Source organism: Danio rerio, chromosome 20, assembly GCF_049306965.1.
Source record: "Danio rerio strain Tuebingen ecotype United States chromosome 20, GRCz12tu, whole genome shotgun sequence".
NCBI lineage: Eukaryota > Metazoa > Chordata > Actinopteri > Cypriniformes > Danionidae > Danio > Danio rerio.
In genome coordinates this window covers 49,156,761-49,181,746 of record NC_133195.1, presented here as the reverse complement: position 1 = coordinate 49,181,746, position 24,986 = coordinate 49,156,761, and the positions used below count along the sequence as shown (strand labels likewise).

The 24,986-nt window shown below is 37.7% G+C and overlaps 1 protein-coding gene across 13 annotated transcripts in view; it reads left to right on the top strand.

Moving 5' to 3' along the window:
- The window catches only part of fermt1 (FERM domain containing kindlin 1), a 208,575-nt gene that overhangs the window by 147,569 nt on the left and 36,020 nt on the right, over positions 1-24,986 (top strand). For 5 of the 13 annotated variants that reach the window (XM_073933690.1, XM_073933689.1, XM_073933687.1 and 2 more), the window contains 2 exons: positions 15,830-15,937; positions 16,850-16,884. The gene's annotated coding sequence lies outside the window, so the exon portion shown is untranslated. Of the gene's footprint in view, positions 1-1,733; positions 2,249-3,449; positions 4,100-15,829; positions 15,938-16,485; positions 16,885-24,268; positions 24,298-24,986 lie in introns of those variants that run through there. The other 8 variants (XM_073933688.1, XM_073933686.1, XM_073933691.1 and 5 more) reach the window with 5 other exon arrangements.

The window sequence follows — 24,986 nt, the reverse complement described above, 5'->3', positions numbered from 1 at the left end:
ATTTTTCATGAATTTAATTGTATTATCTTTCCATTTCTATAGATGTTTGTTGACTAAAATATTATTTTAATAAATAATTATGTTTAATAAATCTGTTTTGATTAAATGCACCAAAACATATAACCCATATTAACTGAGAAATAGATAAAAATATTAATTTTTAAAATGGTGTACTCAATTAAGCTGAGCATTGTAAAATTGTTGCTACTTCTCTTTGTGTTGCCATCTTTTTATTTATTTATTTTTTTTTTTTTGATGGAGTCTGCCCTTTCCTCAAACTTTGCTGTATTTTATGTTTATTTTTTGTACAACAGTTTGGTCTGGCTCTCGAATCTGATTGGCTGATAGCAGTGTAATATTCTGCAACAACAGCACTTGTACAGCCTTTTCACCCTTCTGTATTACTCCGCCCAAATAGAGTGACAGCAGATCAATAAACTCACTACAGTTTGACAAATATTGCAGCTGTTGCAACTATGCAGTTGATTTATAAGGATAGTGCCTATTTTAACAGAAATGGCTAAATGATCATTTTTAAGGTATTTAAAAAAATCCAATATGAATTTTAATTAATCTAAATGATTTAATGATAACAGTAATAAATCATATTTAAATAAATATTCAAGTTATATTTTAATTAATCAATAAATTCGTTATGCATTTAAAAAATGTAAATGATTCAAAGCAGCACGGTGGCGCAGTGGGGAGCACAATCGCCTCACAGCAAGAAGGTCGCTGGTTTGAGCCTCAGCTGGGTCAGTTGGCATTTCTGTGTGGAGTTTGCATATTCTCCTCGTGTTGGTGTGGGTTTCCTCCGGATGCTCTGGTTACACCCACAAGAACAAAAAACGTGGTACAGGTGAATTGGGTAAACTAAATTGTCCCTAGTGTATGTGTGTGAATGAGTGTGTATGGGTGTTCCCCAGTGATGGGAAGGGCATCTGCTGCTAAAACATAAGCTGGTTAGGTTGGCGGATGATTTCGCTGTGACGACCACAGATTAATAAATGAACTAAGCCAAAAAGAAAATGAATAAATAAAAATGATTAATAAAAAATTATATATACGTTTTAATTGAAACATTTGATTTAAAAAAACTTTTAGTTGTAATGGTTTAATGTTTTAAATTATTATTTAAACAGTCTCAAATTATTATATTTTAATTAATCAAGCAAAGTATTTGTGCTTATTTTTTTAAATAATTAATACACATAAATATATGTAATAAAATCAACAATTAATAAATATTCTAACATTTCACAGAAATTAATAGTTAAATAAAAACAAATTAATCAAAACATTTTGATGAATTGTTTTTAAATTAATGAAATGTTAATGAGTTTTAACTATTTACATTTTTTATGCATTGAATTTTTTAACAAATGTTTTATTTCAACATTTCATCATTCCAATACAGCATGGTAGCTCAGTGGTTAGCAATGTCGCCTCACAGCAAGAAGGTTTCTGGTTCGAGCCTCAGCTGGGTCAGTTGACATTTCTGTGTGGATTTCGCTTGTTCTCGTCATGTTGGCGTGGGTTTCCTCCGGGTGCTCCGGTTTCCCCCTCCGTCCAAACATATGCGCTATAGGTGAATTAAATTGGCCATAATGTATGAGTGTGTGCAACCCAGGCTCATTCTGAAAACGTAGTCCCATGGACGTTTCTGGAGACCGCAAAATACGTTCCGTGAGGTACTTATTTTTGCAGTTTTTGTTTTCGCGAATCCATGAGAGGCCACTGTGTGCACTTTTTTCATATCTCAAATTTCTCTCGCAAGTGCCAATTGCGCCCGTGCTGTTCTTGCGTAAACCCACGAGAGGCCGCTGTCAACCGACCATCTGTCTGACTGACTGAATGGCCGACTGGGCGACCAGCCAATCGACTTACCCACCCTCCTCCTTCCCTAAACCCAACCAATTTTACAGATTGACCTGCCCACCCACTTTCCAAAACCCAACCAACGATTTACAAAAGCCCTCCAGAAAAAACGTTTCCAGATTACAACGTTTTCAGATTTTACCACATTCTCACCCTGTTATTTACTTGTTTATTTTATTTTATTTTCTGGATTCTGTTTTTGTCTTACCTGATTTCTGGAACCGCTCTTCCCTGGACTCGAACCCAGTCATCGACGAGCTAACCGGACAAACTGGTCATGGTGGGAAAGCCCTCCACATGAAGGTAGGATGTCAGCTGGTAAGCGCGAAAAGAAACGGCGCCATACCGTCCCATGGTGTTTGCTTAAAGGGCCATGAAACCCCCTCGTTTCGCCAATGTTTTTCACACCTCTACTTTGGAAAAAGTCAGAAAAGTGGGCGTGTCCAGCTCTGTTTAGGGGGGAGTGTCGGAGGAGCAAAAGAGGGATGGTGTGGGAGTGTCTATTTGGGCCCGCTGAATTTCAGAGTCAAAACACACAACCACAGCGGACAATGTGACTGTGTTTACATGGACATCTGTAGTCGAATTATTTGCCAAATTATTAAATGGTGGACTTTAACTGCAGTTTGGCTCTTTCATTCAGGGAATTCATTCATGTCCCTCGCGACAAACAAGATATTTGATTCGAGGAACTGCTCTAAGCGTCTATTTTTCATGCAATGTTTGATACCGCACGGCAAATGAGAGAGAAAAAACTCAGCATTTCCCGGAAACTTAGATGCACACGGCAGGTAGCGTCAGAAAGCCGCGTGTGTTATTCCGGTCACAAAATCCAACACAAGGTTATAGTTTGGTTGTAACTGTTAGTTTGTTTGATACGAATAAAATACGAACTGAATAAACAAAGAGCACTGGTCGCTCACTTACCAAATCTGTAGAGACAGGACAATCACCAGCAACTAGAGCCGCGTCTTTATATAGAGGAGACTACAATCTGGATCTCAGCGTTTGCAGATGAGAACAGCTCTCAGGTAAACAATAATCCTCCTTAGACACGTAAGTTATTGTTGTCGCGTGTCGCGTACACTGTTAATCCACACGTGACGCCAGCTGCGCTCTCACAGAGAGAAAATGAAAACAAAACTTCACTGCAGCAAACTATAAAAGCAACACTTCACGCTTGTTTTGCCAATACAACGTGGCGTCTCTGCCGTCCACACTCTGACAGTAATGAATATTAATGAAGTTGCACAATAGAGCGCGCTGATTGGTTTGAACCAAGCCTTACTCATGCATTAATGCATCACACTGTAAGACGTAATAAGACTCACTCTGGCACAGACGCCCAGTCTGCACGCTGGAATACAACGCTAATATGTCATGACCGTGACGCAGCTTCAAAAATTCGTTTCAAACCGGAAGTACGGATTTGCTTGAAATAACGCAAAAACAACCAATTTACACTTTTTAGTGAAATATAGGTGTCCTAATAGTGTTTTTAGCAGTGTGGGACACATATACGACTGTCAACTGCTCAAAAAATGTGTTTTGGTGTTTCGTGACCCTTTAAGAAATGAAATTCAGCCATACCCATCTCCGGCTACATAATTTGCGGTCTCCAGAAACGTCGACAGTACTACTTTTTCAGAATGAGCCTGTGTTGAGTGTGTGTGAATAAGAGTGTATGGGTGTTTCCCAATGCTGGGTTGCAGCTGGAAGCCATCCACTGCGTAAAACATAAGCCGAAATAGTTGGCGGTTCATTCCACTGTGATGACCCCTAATAAATAAGAAGCTAAGCCGAAGAAAGATGAATGAATGAATAATTTCAACATTAAATAGTTTTAATGTTCTTTATTAGCAGTTATTTTCACAGCCCTATACAGGACATTCTATTTCTGAAAAGTAGAACATGTCTAGAGTACCCGTGTGCTGAGAGGAGACCTCCAAAGTGATCAGCATTTCAGCATGCATGGAGGGCTCTGGGAACCCATGCCAGAAAATGTCAAGGGCTTGTCATCAATTCTTCTGATTTGTCATCAGCCTTATCAGATCTAGCAGTGCATCTCCTTCCTGAGTGTGAATGGAAAAATGGAAGTCATTCATTCGGCGCTGGAAACTGTACGGCCGCTTCGCATATGTGTGTCTTTGACTCTGGATAAACAAAAATGGTTTTTGAAAAATGCCAGATCTCTTCCAGATGGCTTCACACAACACCTCGTGTAAGATCGCGACTCAATGCGGCATTCTGTGTGCACCCCGTCCCGAGAGACACGTACAATAACAAGTCATTCTTCACAACCGTCTTTTGTTTGGCCATAAATGAGAACTACTTCAACAAACAATCACTAAACATCTGAACATTAACTCGTTTGTCAGGATGTTTACACACATCCTGCAGTTTATTTACTGAGCTACTAGAACTAGTAGTTAAGCAAGGAAAGTGACTTTTTGGTTTATTTGTTTGTGTTTGTTATTACAATCCCAATTTTTATCCGTACATTGTTCGGTTTGTTTGTCTGTTTTTCTGATAATAATAATGGAGCTTGCAAACTTTAAAAAGAACACAAACAATGGCTTAAACACTGAAACACTCCCATTATAATCACTGAAGCTGCAAAAGGAATTTCTTACTTGCACTGCATTATGTCTACACTTCGTTGTTGTTATGATGAAAGATTTTGTGTTTGGCCATTGCCAGATCAACAGAAACTCAACCGATCAACTACAGTAGTTCTTCCAGTGTTTCTTAGATGTGCTCCATCTCTGCTTTGATTGGTCAGATTAAATGGCTTTACTTGGCTCTGATAGATCGGATTAGATGTGCTCCATCTCTGCTTTGACTGGTCAGATTAGAAATAACAAGTCGCAATGAAGTCTTTCAATTAAATCATTAAATTATCAATCAATGATGATGAAACACTGGAAGAACTACTGTAGTTGATCGGTTGAGTTTCTGTTGATCTGGCAATGGCCAAACACAAAATCTTTCATCATAACAACAACGAAGTGCAGTGATTTTTCAGATTATGGCCCTCATTCTGCTCTTATTGATCAGAATAGAAGGCCCTACTCAACTCTGATTGGTCAGATTAGAAATGGTCCTTCTCAGTTTTGACTGGTCAGAGTGAATAACTGTATTCTCAACTCTAACTAGTCAGATTAAAAAAAAACTTTAGATTAGATGGCCTTCCTCTGCTCTGATTGGTCCAATTAGATTTACTCCATCTCTGCTTTGATTGGTCAGAGTAAATGTAGTCTATCTCAGCTTTGATTATGGCCCTCAATGCTCTTAATGGTTAGATTAGAAAGGGTTCTTCTCAGCTTTGACTGGTCAGATTAGATGGCCTAACTACATAGGATGTACTCCATCTCTGCTTTGATTGGTCAGATTGGACCTCATTCTGCTACTATTGGTCAGATTAGAAATGGTCCTTCTCGACTCTGATAGGTCAGATTATGGCCCTCATTCTGTTCCTATTGGTCAGATTATAAAGCCCTACTTGACTTTGATTGATCAAATTATAAATTGTCCTTCTCAGTTTTGACTGGTCAAGGTAAATAACCGTATACTCAACTCTAATTGGTCAAATTAAAAAACAGTCCTTATTGGCTTTGACTGGTCAGATTAGATGGCCTGACTCTGCTCTGATTGGTCAGATTAGATCTACTCCATCTCTGCTTTGACTGGTCAGAGTAAATGTAGTCTATCTCAGCTTTGATTATGGCCCTCACTGCTCTTATTGGTCAGATTAGAAATGGTCCTTTTCATCTTTGACTGGTCAGATTAGATGGCCTAACTCAGCTCTGATTGGTCAGATTAGATGTACTTCATCTCTATTTTGATTGGTCAGATTATACATAGTCCTTTTCAGCCTCGATCATGGCCCTCACTGCTCTTATTGGTCAGATTAGATGGCCCAACTCGAATCTGCCATTTAATCTGACCAATCAAAGCAGAGATGGAGCACATCTAGTCTGACCTATCAGAGCCAAGTAAAGCCATTTTATCTGACCAATCAAAGCAGAGATGGAGCACATCTAATCTGACCAATCAAAGCAGAAATGGAGCACATCTAGTCTGACCTATCAGAGGCAAGTAAAGCAATTTAATCTGACCAATCAAAGCAGAGATGAAGCACATCTAATCCGACCTACCAGAGCCAAGTTAAACCATTTAATCTGATGTTTCAAAGCCAACAAAGACCATTTCTAATCTGACCAATCAGAGCCAAGTAAAGCCATCTATTCTGACCAGTCAATGCTGAAGAGGAACATTTCTAATCAGACCAATCAGATTCGAGTTGGGTCATCTAGTCTGACCAATAAGAGCAGTGAGGGCCATGATCGAGGCTGAAAAGGACTATGTGTAATCTGACCAATCAAAATAGAGATGAAGTACATCTAATCTGACCAATCAGAGCTGAGTTAGGCCATCTAATCTGACCAGTCAAAGATGAAAAGGACCATTTCTAATCTGACCAATAAGAGCAGTGAGGGCCATAATCAAAGCTGAGATAGACTACATTTACTCTGACCAGTCAAAGCAGAGATGGAGTAGATCTAATCTGACCAATCAGAGCAGAGTCAGGCCATCTAATCTGACCAGTCAAAGCCAAGAAGGACTGTTTTTTTAATTTGACCAAGTAGAGTTGAGTATACGATTATTTACCTTGACCAGTCAAAACTGAGAAGGACAATTTATAATTTGATCAATCAGAGTCAAGTAGGGCCTTATAATCTGACCAATAGGAACAGAATGAGGGCCATAATCTGACCAATCAAAGCAGAGATGGAGTACATCTTATCTGACCAATCAGAGGTGAGTTAGGCCATCTAATCTGACCAGTCAAAGCTGAGAAGGACCCTTTCTAATCTGACCATTAAGAGCATTGAGGGCCATAATCAAAGCTGAGATAGACTACGTTTACTCTGACCAATCAAAGCAGAGATGGAGTAGATCTAATTGGACCAATCAGAGCAGAGGAAGGCCATCTAATCTAAAGTTTTTTTAATCTGTCTAATTAGAGTTGAGAATACAGTTATTCACTCTGACCAGTCAAAACTGAGAAGGACCATTTCTAATTTGACCAATCAGAGTTGAGTAGGGCCTTCTATTCTGATCAATAAGAGCAGAATGAGGGCCATAATCTGACCAATCAGAGCTCAGAAGGATCCTTTTTAATCTGACCAATCAGAGTCAATTAGTACATTCTAATCTGTTCTGATTTAGGCTCACACTGACACAGCTACACTGAACCAACAGTATTTAAACAGCAGAGGCCCAGTGTGTCCTAGTAGAGGCGTGACTTGACATGACGCTTCCTGGTGATGTGGAGCCGATAGGCGAATCACAGCACATTATGTTAGCTGACCAATCAGAGCCTCTTGTGGGTGGGCTTTTTGAGGAACTTGGAAATATAACAGTCTTTTTAACAATAGCTGAGTAGCAGATTTATGAAAAAAAATAACAGATGTTTTACAAATCAAGCATGAGCACACATTGCTTTGCATCTTATAAACACAACCATGTCTTTAACATACACTCTGGACCACCCCTTTAACAACTCACTGGGAGGAAAGATTAGCAGTGGACAGTGAATTTTAAATTCAACCTTCCATAGTATTTGAGAAATTTGGCCAAACGTACATGCATTTATGCATTTGGCACTTTTATTTATTGCACATATGAATTACATCATGCATTTTCTGGGGATTTAAACATTGGCATTGCTTAACGCACTATTTGAGCTTTAGAAAAGTTTGCATGTAAGTGAAAGGCTGCTTTTGAGTCATTCTTGAAGCCTGAAAGCACTCGTTCTCGCTTATTGTGTCCCGGTTTACACCTGGTATTACAATGCGTTGAGCTCTATTATATCACAATTAGACGAGAGAGACACATTCCTGTTTACACCTGCTGCTTTAATCCGTCTTTTCAGCACAATTTCAAGCTCTTTCCTCGGATTTTGAAGGAAGGCTTTATTCGAGTTTTTTTCTAATCTTTCAATCTGATGTTTTAACATTAGCTCACACAAACAAGAGAGAGGAAACATTTTTTCTGTTCTGAGAGCAGCAAAACTACACAAATGCTGTGGGTTTGTGTTACAATCAGAACATTTGTGTTTTTCCATTTTCATATGCAAAACAAATACAAAAATTGCAGACAGCAAATATTAAATGCCGTTATTCAGTTAAATTCAAGAATTAGGTCACTAGTGGAGATTAGACAGACTCTTTTGTGTCAATTGAATAATTGGATTTCCGTCTGCGAGGTGTTGGCGACGCGTCAGCGAGCCTCGTTGATTCGTTGTTCAGTAGTTCACACATAAAGACTGGCGAGCGCCGTGCACCCACAGATTTCTTCCCGATCACAGCCTGATACGTCGGTGAGCTCGTTAACTTCCAAATCGGCTCAAATCAGGCTTAAAATCCTGTAGTGTGAACTAGGCTGTAGGCAAGCAGCCTAATTCATTACATGTTTTAGTTAGCTAATTCTTTAAATACAACTCTCCTGAGCTCTAAAGGAAAAAAAACAATAAATTAGCCAATAAATTAATTTTAGAAGAGATGCAGCTGCCCTTCGTTTTTCAATTAGGGGATATGTAGCCTAATAAAAATGTTTAATTGGACAGTGCACATTCCCACAGTAGTCTACACTATAATTCATATTTTAATTTATTAAATTCATTATTAGGGATGTAACGGTATCATAATTTCACGGTACGGTAATACCTCGGTATGAATGTCACGGTACGGTATTTATTGAATCATTTACAGGAAAAAACAAAACTTATGAAAATACTCCAAAAAAATGCCAAAAGTGTCAATGACATACAAATTAGTCATGTATCTGTAAGCTTTGAAACAGGAACTTCAATTTTAATAACAAAAAAATATTAAACCATGTAAAAAAATAAAGTTTCAATTTAGTATTGTTGAAAACTCATCACATTCAACATTTAATCACTCACTCACTTAGATAGAGATGGGTTTAAAGGAAAATTATCATATAAATATAATCTGGTAAAAGCTGGTATCTCTGGGTATTTACAATGTCCCCTGCAACAGAAAAAAACCCTCTCATTTGGGACTGAGGTTTCTGGGACAAGAGAGATATGACTTGGCCCAGGTTGACAGCAGTGGGTAACGTTGTGCATTGTCTTTCCCCCACTTGAGAGGAAAAACCATGAGTGAGATAGAGATCTCATGTCTGCATCAATCTGAACAGTGTGCTGTGTTTCTGCAGTCCCCATGACTGATTATTAGTCGTATTCCCCAACTTGCAGGCACGTGCACACATAGGGCTCAACCTGTGCAGTGCACATGCCCTTTTTAGTCTTGGATAGAAAGTGCCCTTCCAAAATGATCAAAAGTGCCCCCGCGACACGACATACCCTCCGTCCCCGCTTTACAGTACGCGCGCGACAACACAGCTGATCAGAACGCGAGCGACAACACAGCTGATAAGAACTCGCGCGACAACACCGCTATTCAGTATGCGCGCGGCGACAACACCCGCTTTAGGGTTTTCAAACTCTTTTTGATCCCCGCTTCTAGCCGCACACTCCATTTCCGCATTACTGGATCTGTAGCGACAACAGACCGCAAGGGATGATGGCCAAGCCTGGGCTGATGGGAATTGTAGTTTCCGGTACCTCCCGTTCGCTTCATTCGCCTGAGCAAATTTTCTCAGTAGACCTATAGTTTTACCGAGTCATGCGACTACGATAATATCGAAAAAATTTATATTGCGGTATGACGGTATTTACAATACCGTTACATCCCTATTCATTATTAATAATATTAAAATTAAGCTAAAATTGACAAAACGCAGAACCCATCAGAATGTTTGCTTTCATTTTGACTTGACTAAAGTGCACTTTTACAGTGTAAAAAGAAACGTTCCATTATGCAGCAGCAGTCTCAAATCAGCACACTTAACATGGCATTTGAGTTTATAGATGATCAGATCAACCTCTCACATGCACTACAGGCAGAGGCGCAAAAAGGGGGTGCACTAAATACAGCGCATGGGGACGCCACACATGGGGGGCGCCATTGTGCCAAAACTATTTTTGAAATTATCCAGCAAGTTTTTACGCAGCGGGTTGCAGCTGAAAGGGCATCCGCTGTGTAAAACATATGCTAGATAAGTTGGCGGTTCATTCCACTGTGGCGAGCCGTGATCAATAAAGGGACTGAGCTGAAAGAAAACGGATGACTGAATGAATATCTGCAGTTTGATTCTGATTGCTCTAGGACAGCACATGTATGAGCATTACTGGACGAGGGCTTGAACCTGCTGCTCTGAGCAGTCTAGGACTGTCTTCACTGCCTTTCCTCACTTCAGGAATAACTTATAAAGGCTACGGATTTATGATTTAGCACTGTAAGAATGTGCACATGTGTAAAAACAGGCATATTTCGTGTCGGAGCACAGGCGTGAAGTGATGTGTGACTGCTATATAAAGGCTTTGTTCGGTCACATCTGTAAGCCTTGTCAAGATAACGTCACGAGGCTCTGCTCCTTTTCACCACTGCACCAACAGGCCAGAGGAAAAACCACTGTAGTTCAGATTTGAATTAAAAGGTTGAATTACTGCAGAGGCGCAGCAGGACTTTGGAAACAGTAATATTTGTTTCTTTTTTGCAAGCAATTAAAGCAATGCATGTATAAATGACAGGGATGTAACGGTATTAAAATTTCACAATACGGTAATACCTTGGTATGAATGGCACGGTACGATATTTATTGAATCATTTAAAGGAAAAACTATGTATTCCTATCTATGGAAGAGACTCAAAAAAAAAGTGCTAGAAAGTTCAGGTTACCTCAACACTGAACAGATCAATGACATTCAAACAGGAACTTAAATTATTCAATTTTAATAACAAAAAATATTAAACCATGGAAAAAAACCACCACTCGAAAGGACAAGCCATGGGTAAGATAGAGGTCTCTTGGTGGTACAAGTCAATGTCTCCATCAATCCGAGCAGTGTGCTGTGTTCTGCTGTCCCCTTGACTAAAAGAATCCCCATCATGTCAGTTGTATTCCCAGACTTGTATTTCAGCACAGTCTGGCAGTGCCTGCATACCCTTTTTTCTGTCACCTTTTCTTCTTTCTTGTTTCTTTTCAGAGAGAAACTGAAATGCTTCCACACATCTGATTTAAAACGCGCTTTAGGTTTGACCATTTTTAGCTCTTTTTCTTTGCCACTACTAGCAGCACCCTCCATTTCTGCATTACTGGATCTGTAGCGACAACAGACCGCAAAGGATGATGGCCTCGCCTCGGCTGATGAAAATTGTAGTTTCCGCTACCTCCTATTCACTCCATTCGCCTGAGCAAACTTTTCACCAAAAGACCTATGATTATTGAGTCACAACCACGGTAATATTAAAAGAAATTGCTATTGCGGTATGACGGTATTTACAATATTGTTACATCCCTAATAAATGATATAAATGCACACAATTCAAGTGAGAAATACATTCACGCCCCTAAAAGAGGCAAAACGCATCATGTTTCTACAACAGTAATAATTTTAAAAGGATAGTCCACCCCAGTGCGAAAATTTACTCATTATTTATTTATCCCTGGAATGGTTCCAAACCTTTCTTTTTTGTTGAACACAAAAGAAGATATTTTGAAGAATGATGAACACCTGTACACATTGACTTTCATAGTAGGAAAAACAAATACTATGTAAGTCAATGGTTGCAGGTTTTCAGCTTTCTTCAATAAATCTTCTTTTGTGTTCAACAGAGGAAAAGTCAAATGGCCCGTTTCCACTGACTGGTACAGTACGGTACGCTACAGGTCGGTACGGGTCACCTTTATCAGGCTTGTGTTTCCACTGCCTAACGGGTACCAAGGGTACCCTTTTGGTGGGTGTGGTATATGACAGAAACTTTCAGTCTACGTCATTCTCGCTCGAGGAAATCCTGCTCCAAGTAAAGCTGTAGAGTCGTTCACATATCATACAAGAAGCCCTTCTCATAAATCAGATGCTTTATACACATAAATACTTGTGTATAAATGTTCATTACTAACCTTTCTATGAACATGATTTGATTATAACTGCAGATCAATGACAAAATTGGCTACTGTAACATCTGCAATTATATAAAATAAATAAATAAATATGAACACATACAGACCCTTACGATCTCTGATATACATCATATTTCCTCTTTTTTACTGATGGTATCCCCTAAAAACACAGAAAATTACGGTTTTTAATATAGAAAACTGTGTAATAAGCTGCCAGTACATTTTCCGTTATTTTACGGAATTTTTGTGTGTGTTACCAATTAAACGTAAACTACACACATCATACATTTAGTTTTTATTTGGCTTCAAAAGCAAGACGCAGCACATAGCCCAGTCAGAGCAAACCTGTCATCTGTATTTTTAATCTTCACCAGCACATGTAAGCTCTGTAAGAAAGCAATTCCGTCATTCCGAGCTCATAATAGTCCAAAAGTCGATGATAAACATAGCAGTTTGTTCATGTTTTAGGTTGCTGAAACAATCATTTGCATGTGCAAGTGTCAGAAGCACTTTAGGAATCATGCACACGTTATTACCATCAGCTCAAGTTGCTTATTTCAAATATAGATGTGGTGAGCTCTCTGAAGAAAGCGAATCCGTTCACACTTTTAGATGGCCTCATTAAACAAAAGCAGGACACAACAGATTTTGATCTTCTTGGCTTTGTGGCTGTTCATCAAGACAACAACAAGGTTTTTGAGCTTGGGTCAACCATGGCTCATTATTATATGTATTTAGTATTACAGTGTCGCGGCTGAGTTTTTACAAATAGTGGTTTCTTTGTTTTCATTCTCCATTCATTCCTCTGTAAACCAATAGCATTCAGCTGCGCATCTAGGGCCGACTTTTGGACCAGTTTTGTCCTGCTAGGTAATAAAGGGTACCCAAAAAGAGGTACGGTACGGTTCGCTTTTTGGATCCTTTTGACAGTGGAAAAGGCCATAAAAGCACACCGAACCGAACCGTACATACCACTCAGTGGAAACAGGCCATAAGAGTTCTAAAAAAACACAAGGGTGAGTGTTTCGGTTGAACTGTCTCGTTAATTAATAACCCATTTAAAACATATTTAATGAAGAACAGATTATTTAAAAATACAAGTTGCTAATGATTTAGGGCCTCCAAATGACATGTTAACTAATTTATTTGTTCTTCAAATGTTTCACAACTTTTATTTAATTTTTTTTAAATATTTTATTTTCTAATAAAATTACCAGTAAAGAAACTTTTATGTTTTTTTTTCCATTTGTAACACACTTTTGGGTTAAGCCTAGTTAAGCCTTTAAATGTTACTTTAAGTTGTTTAGAAGTGTCTTGAAAAATATCAAGTAAAATAATATTTACTGTCATCATGGCAAAGATAAAATAAATCAGTTATTAGAAATTAGTTATTAAAATTATTAAAGTTATTAATTATAAAAGAGATGTGGCTGTTCAAATTAAAAATAATAATAATAATAATAATAATAATACAGTAAAATGCCAACTAGTAAAAGATAAAAAAAAGTATATGGCAAAAACATCATGACAAAAAATGTTCAATGGAATGAGTTGACCAGGTTTCAACTAAAGTTTAACTTCATATTTTAAGTCAGTTTGACTGATGTAAGCTGATGACTAAAGTACAGTTGATTAAACAAAAAAACGTAGGCAGCACTATTTTTTACACTGTGCTAAAAGCATTTTCAGTCATATTTGTAGCATTCTCACCTTTTTGGTTTGACTGCTGAACCAACAATTGCCGAACAAACCCAGAAAAAGCCACGAAAAGGTTGAATTGCCACTTTTAAATCAATTCAACAATTCTCAATCATTCACTCAGAAAATGAGTCTTGCTGGTTTTTGAACTACTTCTTAAAATGAGTTGAAACAACACAATTCTTGAAGGTTTTTTTTTTGGGACAACTTAATTGGTTTACATTCGATCCGGTTAAATTTGGAAAAAGGATTGAGTTAACTTAATTGATTTGTGCTGGAATAACATGAAGGAATTGTGTGGAACTCAGCATTTTTTAAAAGTGTTTAATGCAAAGCGTGTTTTGCGAATGCAGTCCAACATGAGAAACGTGCACCGCCATAGCTGCGCTCACGTGCACAGACAGCATTACACAAATTCCTTCCTAATTGTACATTTGACATCTTTCAAAGCCAGAGAAGTGGCAGTCCGGCAACGAGGAATCTGGGGATAAGGCGATATATACGGACCACATCCGTCCCGCTTCTCCCGTGGGCTATTTAAAAGTACAGTAGGCTGTATTTTCCGCTGCAAAGCCAAGCACCCACCCTTCCGTCCTTGCAGCATATTGGAAACAGATGCCGCTGGATGCAAGGCCCGGCTAATTTAAGTGGACAGGCCAGATGGAGAAGAATGATTGCACACTACCCCCTGTTGGCTTTCATTTCGTAAGGTTTCAGAAACATGGCAGAGGTCTGCAGAGAGCCAGAATTGTTTTACTGTTAGACGTTTTAGCCTCTTGTAGCAGTGCGTTCAGCGTGGGTAGCAGTTTCTGAAATTAGACTGTCACACGTACAGGCTTTTATTGCCTTGAGAGCCATGAGAGACTACACTGTAAAAAAATACACCCAGTATTCATTTACCCAATTCATTCACGTTGTGATAACACACATTGATTGATAACTCAATCATTTTAGTGGATTAAACATAAAACAATTGAGTTGTCCCTAAAAAAAACTAAGAATTGTTTTGTTTGAACTCATTTTAGTAGTTTGAACAAGCAGAAAAAGTATTTTTTTGAGTGCAGCATGCAGATTTTGCTGCAGAAAAAAAAAAATCAGTTTTTCAAATTGGAAATAGCTCTAACTAAGGGGGTACTCACACTATGCTATCCGTACCATGCCCAGGCCCGTTTCCCGGATCATTTGAGAAGTGTGAGTGCACTGAATCGGGCTCAAGCACGGTTCACTTGGCCGGCCCTGGCCCAGTTGGAAGAGGTGTGCCCTAGCGCGGTTCACTTGGGCTTTGTAGTGTGAGTGCAAAACGCGCCAAAGCTCGAAAATGAAAGCAAGACGTGACTTTAAGGCACTGTTTCATATGGATTTATTAATCATTCTTACTGTTCAGTGAACGCAAACTGCTGTAGCTTATTAAAGACCCAAACCCCTCACTGCACGACAGGTGCGAACCTTCATCAAACCTCCTAATTCTTGCAGCACGAGGGCTTTATGATTGTTTATGAGCGTTATAACTAGAGAAATCTCCACTGTGCTGAGCGAGAGCACTTACTGAACAGTGCATCATCGATGACGTAAGGGTGCCCAGGCCCGATTGTAATGTGAGTGCGGGCCGTCGGGGGAGATGGGAGGGGGGACAAGCGTGCTTTGGCCCGGTTCGAGGCAACTGTACATAGTTTGAGTACGCCCTAAATATAACCCATTGGCTCAAATTTTAAATCCAGGCTCATTCTGAAAACATACTTCTATATACATTTCTGGAGAGTGCCAAATACATCCCAGGAGCTACATTTGCTTTTGCAGTTTTTGTTTTCACAAATCAGCCAGTGTCCACTGTGTATGCTTTTTCACATCTCAAATTTGTCTTGCGAGTGCCATTCGCACCTGCTGTTTTCGCGTAAATCCACCAGAGGCCACTGTCGACTGACTGACTGACTGGCTGACTGATCGACTGACCCACCCACCCTGCTCTTTCCCTAAACCCAACCAATAGTGTTTTCAAAAACACCGATTGACCAGCGCCCACCCACTTCCCTAAAGCAAACCAACAATGTTTTCAAAAACAATACAGAAAAAGAAAAGCCACGGAAATTTTTATCACGTTTTCAGATTTTACTAGATTCTCTCCCTGTTATTTACTTTTTTAATTTATTTTTGGCTTCTGTTTTTGTCTTACCTGCTTTTTGGAACTGTTCTTCACCAGACGGAACCCTGTCGTCTTGGTCAACTCCTCTCTGCATCTCAAGTCTGCCGACTTACGTGGCGAAGCACTGGACAAACTGGTAACAGTGGGAAAGCCGTCTATATGAAGGTAAGTGGTAAGCATGAAAAGGAATGCTCTGTATCGTTCATTTTTAAAGACGAAATGCAGTCAAATATACCTCTGGGTACATTATTTTTGATCTCCAGAAATGTATAAAGGACTGCGTATTCAGAATGAGCCTATGCCTTTAACTTTTTTAATCTGGATTTTGAGAATTTATCCAAGCTTTGTTTTACTGCTGGACGTTTTAGCCCCATGTAGCAGTGGATTCGGCGTGGGCAGCGGTTAATGAAATTGGACTGTCACTTGTAGAGGCTTTTTAATGCCTTGAGAGCTATGAGAGACTAGGATGCAGATTTTGCTGCAGAAAAAAAAATCTGTTTTTCAATTGGAAACAGCTCTGACTAAATATAACATACTGGCTATTGTAGATGGTGTCAGTAGTTGCTTGTTATGCATTTTGGGATTTTTTTATTGTAAAATACATTGGTGAGTATGCAGAATAGGTCCGCTTTAACCATTCTGAAAACATACCCCTATATACATTTCTGGAGAGCGCCAAATATCTACCGGGAGGTACTTTTTTTTTTTTGCAGTTTTTGTTTTTGTGAATCCACCAGAGGCCGCTGTATATGCTTTTTGAGATCTCAAATTTCTCTTGCGAGTGCCATTCGCACCTGCTGAAATCCACCATACGCTGCTGTCGACTGACTGAATGATCGACTGACCCACCCTCCTCCTTCCATAAACCCAACAGATAGTGTTTTAAAAAGCAATCCAAAAAAGAAAAGCACTTGCCTAATTTTTACAATGTTTTCAGATTTTACTACATTCTCACCCTGTTATTTACTTGTTTATTGAATTTTTTGGCTTCTGTTTTTGTCTTACCTGCTTCCTAAAAACCGTTCTTCACCAGACTCAAACCCTGTTGTCGTGGTCAACTCCACTCTGCATCTCAAGTTCGCTGACGTTCACTGCGAGCCGTCCATACGGAGGTACTGTAAGCGTGAAAAGGGACAGCATCATACCACCCTGTAGCGTTCGTTTTCAAGACAAAATGCAGCCAAACATACTTCGGGCTGCATAATTCGCGATCTCCTGAAATGTATATAGGGCTACGTTTTCAGAATAAGCCCATGTTGTCCTCATGAGCATAAACAGCCCTGAGTTAGAAGCAGCCTATTAGAGTTTTGAATCTGTACACAAAACAGAAAAGTTTGTAGCTCCGCCCTCTTTTGAAAGGAGTACAATGTAATTTGAATTTAAAGCGACAGTCACCAAAACGGCACAATCAGGATCAAAGCCTAAAAAGGCCAGTTTCAAAGAGGTGTAAAACATTATATGTGTGGTATTTGGAGCTGAAACTTTACATACACACACTAGCGATATCAGTGACTTATTTTACATTAGTTTGCTATTTACTATTTTATTATTGTAGTTATCTCACAATTTTGACTTGTTTTTGGTTTGGAAATTTTGAGTTTACTTCTCACAATTCATTTATGTTGAATGCTACGTTTACGACTTCACAGTTGTGAGTTTGAAAGTCACAATTGGAAGTTATAAATATGTTTATATCATGCAGTTCTGACTTTTTTTCCTGGAATCCTAAGTTGTTTTTGTCAAAATTTAAGATTACAACTTTTTTCTCAATTGTGAGCCAGTATTGTTTTACTGTTGAATGTTTTAGCCCCGTGTTGCAGTGCGTTCAGCGTTGCAAGCAGTTTCTGAAATTAGACTGTCGCACGTACAGGCTTTTATTGCCTTGAGAGCAGGGGTGTCCAAACTCGGTCCTGGAGGGCCGGTGTCCTGCATATTTTAGTTCCAACCCCAATTGAACACACCTGAAGCAGCTAATCAAGCTCTTTTTAGGCATACTAGAAACCTCCAGGAAGGTGTTTTGAAGGAAGTTGGAGCTAAACTATGCAGGAAACTGGCGCTCCAGGACTGAGCTTGGACACTCCTGGACTAGACCTTTCTTGGATGCTGCTTTTGTACCAAATCATTATTACCATGTTGACCATCACCTGTTTCAAATCACATCATTATTTAACCAGTCTAATTACTAGCCCTAAACTAAAATACTATGGCTGGAAGAGCATCGGCTGGGTAAAACATATGCTGGAATAGTTGATGGTTTATTCCACTGTGGCGACCCCTGATACATAAGGGACTTAACTGAAGGAAAATGAAAATCATAAGGTTACAAACAGTGATAAAACATTGTGATTCACTTATTTTAAGTGTATTTGCTCTATTGATATGCAAGAACAACCTCTTGTTTCTATCTTTGTTTATATTCTACAGATAAAAGAAGTTGTTTTTTTTCTTTTTGGGTTGAGCTATAGCTTTAAGTGTTCTGTAATCTAAATATTAACCACGTCTAGCTGAAACTCAGTCCAGTACTCGAGCATGTATCATCATCATCATGGCTGTACTGTGTAATTTGTGCTTGTGTGTGTGTGAGAGAGATAGAGATGGTTAGCTGACTCGGTGAGGTCTGTGGAATAATTGCACGCTGTACGCACATGTCAACGTCACCACTGCAAACATTCGCTTGTTTCATCCAATCGTAACCTGAGCCGGCCTTTATTTTCACTACAGGCCAGTAATATTTACTTAGCCGAGCCTGATCCGTGCACACAAGTGATCTCAACTGTTTTCTAAGCCATGTTTGACTTGAATTAATTCTGTGGCTGTAAATAAGACATCTAGAGAGAGGGTTCTTCGCTAATCGAGAGCAGAAGCACATTGTAAAACTGAAGCTGTACACAAATAATGAGTGTGGGAACGCAGAGATGGTCAACAATTGAACAAATTTTATAGATGGATGTAACCTCACCGGCCACTTTATTAGGTACACCCTACTAGTACCAGTTTGGACCCCCTTTCGCCTTCAGAACGACCTTAATCCTTCATGGCATAGATTCAACAAGGTACTGGAAATCACATGACTCAGAGATGTTGGTCCATATTGACATGGTAGCATTACGCCGTCGCTGCAGATTTGTCAGCTGCAGATCCATGATGCAAATCTCCTGTTCCACCACATCTCAAAGGTGCTCTATTGGATTGAGATCTGGTGACTCTGGAGGCCATTTGAGTACAGTGAACTAATTTTAAGCTTTTTTCTCACTGTTGCAAGTTTATATATTGTAAATGAAAGTTTTACATTTGTAATTGTGAGTTTACGTCTTGCTATTCCAACTTGTTTTCTTGCGATTCTGACTTTACCTATTGCAAATATTTCTTTTTTTTTTTCTTTTTTAAGTTTACACATTTTTCACAATTGTGAGTTCATCGTAACTGGCAGTTATTGTTAGTTGACTTTATGCAGTTCAGACTTTTTGGGGGGAACTTTTTTTAGGTGTACACATTTTTACTCACAGTTTAGAGTTTATACTGTGTATCATCATTGGAAGTTATACATTTCAATTTAGACTTTGTTTCTTGGTATTCTGACTTTACATATTGCAATTCTTACTTTTTTGTTAATTGTTAAGTTTACGACGTTTTCACATTTGTAAGTTTATCGTAACTGGAAGTTATACATTCGTAATTGTGTGTTTACTTTATGCAACTCAGAATTTTTCCTTCTATTCGTATATCCTCATAGTTCTGACATTGCTTTTTTTTTAAATAGTAAGCATTACTCTAGTCACAATTGCCTTTTTTTGTCATTTACGCTATAGAAAAAATAGATTATAAATATAACATCAGAGTTTATAGCTTATAAAACTCTCAGTATAAGAACTCCAGTCCTAAAACCAACACATTCAGTGCACTTTTTGTCCAGTGCATGTACTCCAAGTTTCCAATGGCTCGTGCTTCATCCCGCTGCGTGAACTTATTTCAGCGTCAAAACTCAAGTTCATACGAATGGCCCTTGCCGAGGGGCCCTCCCGGCGTTCGTAATTATTAAAATAACATTTTCAAAGACTCGTCCGCCGGGTTTGCAGGAAGAGGGAGCGTCTTTAAAGGCGAGAAGAGAAAATTAAAAGGCTGATGCACAGATGGAGAGGCATCCATCACTTCACCCCCCTCAACTTTCAGGTTAAGAAGTTGTTTTGTTATCTCCCGCTCGCCCTTCGGGTGTGATTAAGCCTTGTTTTCCCTGTCCGCCTCGTGTACTTGCGCTTAAATGTCAAAACTATGGCAGGAATGCTGGAGAGGAGAGGTCAAATGAGGTCATACGGAGGATGTAAACAACAATGTTTTCTTTTCTTTTTTCTTAATGGACTGATCCACTTAAGGGAAAGAGCAGAGCTTGATCCCACAGGCCTCCGTGTGTGGATTCCAAGCTGGGATTTAGGTTTTAGATCGCAATCGGACCCGACCTGAGTTTTAACACGGGCTAGGGAAGGATCTAATCGTCTGCACAATAGACTCACTATTTGACATGCAGATTCCTGATCGAACTGAGTAATTGGTTAAGCTCAGAGAAAGGGTTTGATACCATCCGCTTCTTTATGATATGATGAAATATCCCTGCTGCCGTGCGTTCCTGTAGGAATTTGGACACAAGTGTTAACGTGCTGCTCAAATAGGAAACCAAAGATCATAAGCGTCGGACATGGTTTGAATTAGCATAAATGTAAGAGGACACTGCTCCCGCGGGAGTCTGCTTTAACTGCGCATATTTAGGGTCTTTAGGCTGAGCCTTGACATTTGATATTTTGGTCAAGTCCACATTCCGTGTCAGGTTTACTAAACCATAAAATAATGTCCATAGGGAGGCAGAAACTATTTGAGTGTTTAGCTGAAACTGTGGCTAAACTCTGGCAGAGCACCAGCGCTGTGGCTCCGCTTAGTGTTGAAGTGGAGAAATTCAGCTTTTTGTTTTACTGTAGTGCTTTTTAATGTGTATATTGTGTCAGTAGTGGACAAAAGTTTTTTTTTTTTTAAATAAAAACTTTTTAAAAACTATATTGTTGCTGTGTTTCCCAGAGATGGGTTGCAGCCGGAAGGGCATTCACTGTGTAAAAACGTGCTGGATAAGTTGGCGGTTCATTCCGCTGTGGCGAACCCAGATTAATAAAGGGACTAAGCCGGCAAAAAAATTAATAAATATATTTTTGCTGTGGTCACTAACTCATAGGGCCAGACAGAATCTGCTGACATTTTAGCTATTTCTGTTGAGAATTTTGTTAAAAATCTATGAATTTATGCGGAATGATTTTGGAAGTATCATAACCAAAAACCTAATATATGAAATAAAAAAATACCTTTTTAACTTTTATTCAATGCTTACAATGCAAATCCAATTAGATCCACTTAATTGGTAAACAAAGCAAGTCTTTTATATAATATCTCTACTAAAAGACTTTACAAACTGTACTGTCAATAAATCACAAACATTTTTCCTATTTGTCAATAATATTACTGAAATTGATTTAAAAACTGCATAAAAATAAATTTACACGGCTCAGATCAGTCCCACCTATGTATGACCAATGGATAAAAAAAGAGAAATTTAAGAAATGGAAAGAATAACTTATTGCCTTAGACTCTAGATTAATATATTTAAAGCAAGATGGATCCCAAATCTAACAATTATACATGATTAACTACATTACATACAAGATAAGTATATGAGACATCTCCCAATTGCCCCCAACGACCCCCTTTTTATTTTATTAATTAATCTTAATACATTTTATATATAAAATAAAATAAAACTGAAAATGTCCCTTTTTTCCTTTCCCCCTAATTTTTCCCTGTATCCCTGTATCTGCATCCTTACTGACTATTTCTGATGTATCTCTGATTTGTGTTGTGTTCTAATAAAAAACAGTTAAATAAAATAAATAAATACATTTACACAAGTAAAAAGTAGGACTGAAATCTGCTGAATTCTGCGTGCACAGATTTCGTGTGGGCTTTCTTATAAGTGTGGTCTATCAATATTGGGTAACACACAAAATGGTTGTTGTTGGTAACAAATGCAACTTCAAAATAATTTCACTTTAAACATAAATTGCACATTGTTATTTTGATCCGCTGTGGCGACCCCGGATTAATAAAGGGACTAAGCCGACAAGAAAATGAATGAATGAATGAAATACGTGAACATACCATTACAGGATAATAGCAGGACTAAACTGTAAAACACGGAAGAATCCTGGAAAAAACTGGAGGGCTGACAGGAATTACATTATTTGCTAAATTTACTGGCTTAATTTAGTTTATTTTCAGTATATCTGACTATGACCTTGTTAATGTTTACTGTAAACATATTTTGTCCTTTATCTTTGCAAAAAAAAATAAATTAATTAAACTGCATTTTCATCTTAAATTTCACTTCCATCAAAAGTTTCAAAAGCAATCCAACAATGCTAAATATTTAAATGTTCTACAATTTTTTTTATATTTTTTATTATTATTGGCAGTATGCATTCATTTTACAAAACATCTAAATCAAAACGCTGCACATTTTAATGTGGAAATGAAAAAATTTAAATAAGGTGAAAATAAGGTATGGCTGACAGCAGTGGGACATAAATAACAGTCTTACTTTCATCCTCACAATATGTTACTCCTTTTAAAAGTAAATCTAATATGTTGTATAGTCTCCTTGTTTTTTTCTGTGATTTGCAGTTTTCCCAACAGATTCTCAGTGGCTGTACTTATTTTTAACCTTAATCTTACTTTGTTGTTGTTGTTAGAATAATTACAAATTGTGCCATTGGAACCGACAAATCTAAAGTAAAACCAATAACAATAAAATGTACAAATATCTCACTCTATAGTACCCCATACTCTGTTAAAAGTGATTAGTTAACTGCGTTTAAAAAGGTAAGCAAAATTCCATAATTGTAAAAACTGAAGTTAACTTAACAGTTTCAAGTCACAATGGGTTTACTTACATTATTTTTAAGTAGTCAACTTATTTTTTAGAAGGCAACTTGTTGCTTTTAAGGCAATTGGTTTACTCGCTTTAAGTAACTAATCACTTTTTACAGTGTAGAAAGTATTAATTAATTTAAAAAAAAAAAAAAAGGTAATGGATGTTTTTCTGAGAAATCTGTCCCCATGTGCTCATTTATGCTGGGCACTAACTGTACATTATACGGTAATGCATGATTACTTTATTCACATATGTGCTTTTTCGAAGAATGATATGTGAATAAAATTTACTACTACAATAACATAGCAAGTGCTTTTAGTTGAGGGTCCAACTTTTCTCGAAATCCTAAATTGTTTCATTACCTTCAGCATGTCAAGTCTGACCTCTGCTGGACAGATGGAAAAAATGCAACATCACAGCATCCAATTAAAAAAATAAAAATCAAATCGTAAATTTAATGTTGTGCTGAGATTCATATTTATCTATTTAATATTGAATTAGTTTATATATATATATATATATATATATATATATATATATATATATATATATATATATATATATATATATTATAAATAATAAAGCTGTTTTGTGTCAGTTAACAAATTCTTAACCCAACTGGTTAAGTTATTGATAGCTTAATAAAGGTTAAAATGACCCAATAAGGCACCAAATATTTAACTCAACTGGTTGAATTATTAATAAATAACCTAATAAAGGTTCAAAATAACCCAACAAATCACCAATGTTTAAATCAACCATTGGCTCAAATAAATAGCTCAACACTTTTTAGAGTTACTTTGTTCTGTTTCTTCATTGTTTGTGATTCTTGTTTTCTTGTCAAATGTAATGGAAATAAAGCATTTTCAAAATTTTTGTAAACTGTTACTTATTTTCACAACCATAATTAATAGTGGTACTAGTAATAGTAGCAATACCAAAATTGATAAATTAACATTTAATCAAAATAACCCAATGCATTGGGTTAAAATTACCAATAGTGAAAAAGGTGCTATAATTACCTATAGTTGACCTATTTATTAGGGTATTTTAAACCCAACTATTTTACCTGTTTTGGGGCTGGAACTGGTGCAAAAATAATGTTAATAAAATCTCACCGTCACAACTCACAAGTTAGTCATTCGTTATGTGGTAATTATAGCTTGAGCAACAATTACAACCTTACTAGCTAGTGTTCACAGGTATTTGGGTTGGGGTTTAGTCACTTCCGTTACGTGTCCTTCCTGAACGCGCCAGGATCTGTGGCTACTATGGAGAAGACCGTGATCTTAATCTTTACAATCCAACATTAATATTCATAAAACAAACCTTGGCTTTTGAATTCGAGCGTAGCAGCGTCATATAGACGTAATTTACATACAGGAGTTAACCCTTCGCTATTGGGCAGTTTGCGAGAAGCGTCTACCTATGTTAATTAATATTCATGAACACAACCCTTCGTCGTAGTAGGATTCTGGGCGGGGTTTGCATTCCAGCCCGCACACCTGGACAGGAGATCTGTTTCACTTTCCAAAGGGAAAATCCTCGGGAACTCACTTAGGTAAGTGGAATAAATTATCTTCTTTTAAGATATCTTCTTAAATCAATTTAGATTATTACATTTGTAATAAACGTTTGCTTCGTTTTCCATCCGTTTGTTAGTTTTATTCGACATTGTACACTGAAGCGGGTTGTAAAGATGTTTAGAGTTCGATATGAGATACTTACCAAATAAATGCTTCATATATCATGTTATTGATATATTATATATGAATATATGTTATATTCTTGCGAAAAATAACCCTGGTTTTATTATAGTAGGCTATTAGTGTAACCATGGGTTTGGCGTATTGATAAACATTTGTGTAACCTCAGTTTACTTCAAATGCCATGGTTAATGCTTAGTTAAACATTTTTACACGTATTTTTAAAGGTTACATGGTTTAACTACAAAAAAAAATAGTTTTGTTTAATTTATTGTAGTAAAACCATGGATAATCGTCGTAGGGTTACACATTTGTGCATTTTCTGAGGTAAAACCTGAGGTACTTTTACATGTTTGTTATTGTTACAGTTTTGTATAATGTCCATTAGTGTAGCAGATATGTCAAGGAAAGGATTTTCTTTATATATATTAACATTTACAGCACTTTGGTTACAGGAAACAACCATTTTGTGAAATATAGGTTATTCAGGTACACTGTTAAAATTATTTAAAGTAATTTTTTAAGTTAAGTGGTTGTAAACTAT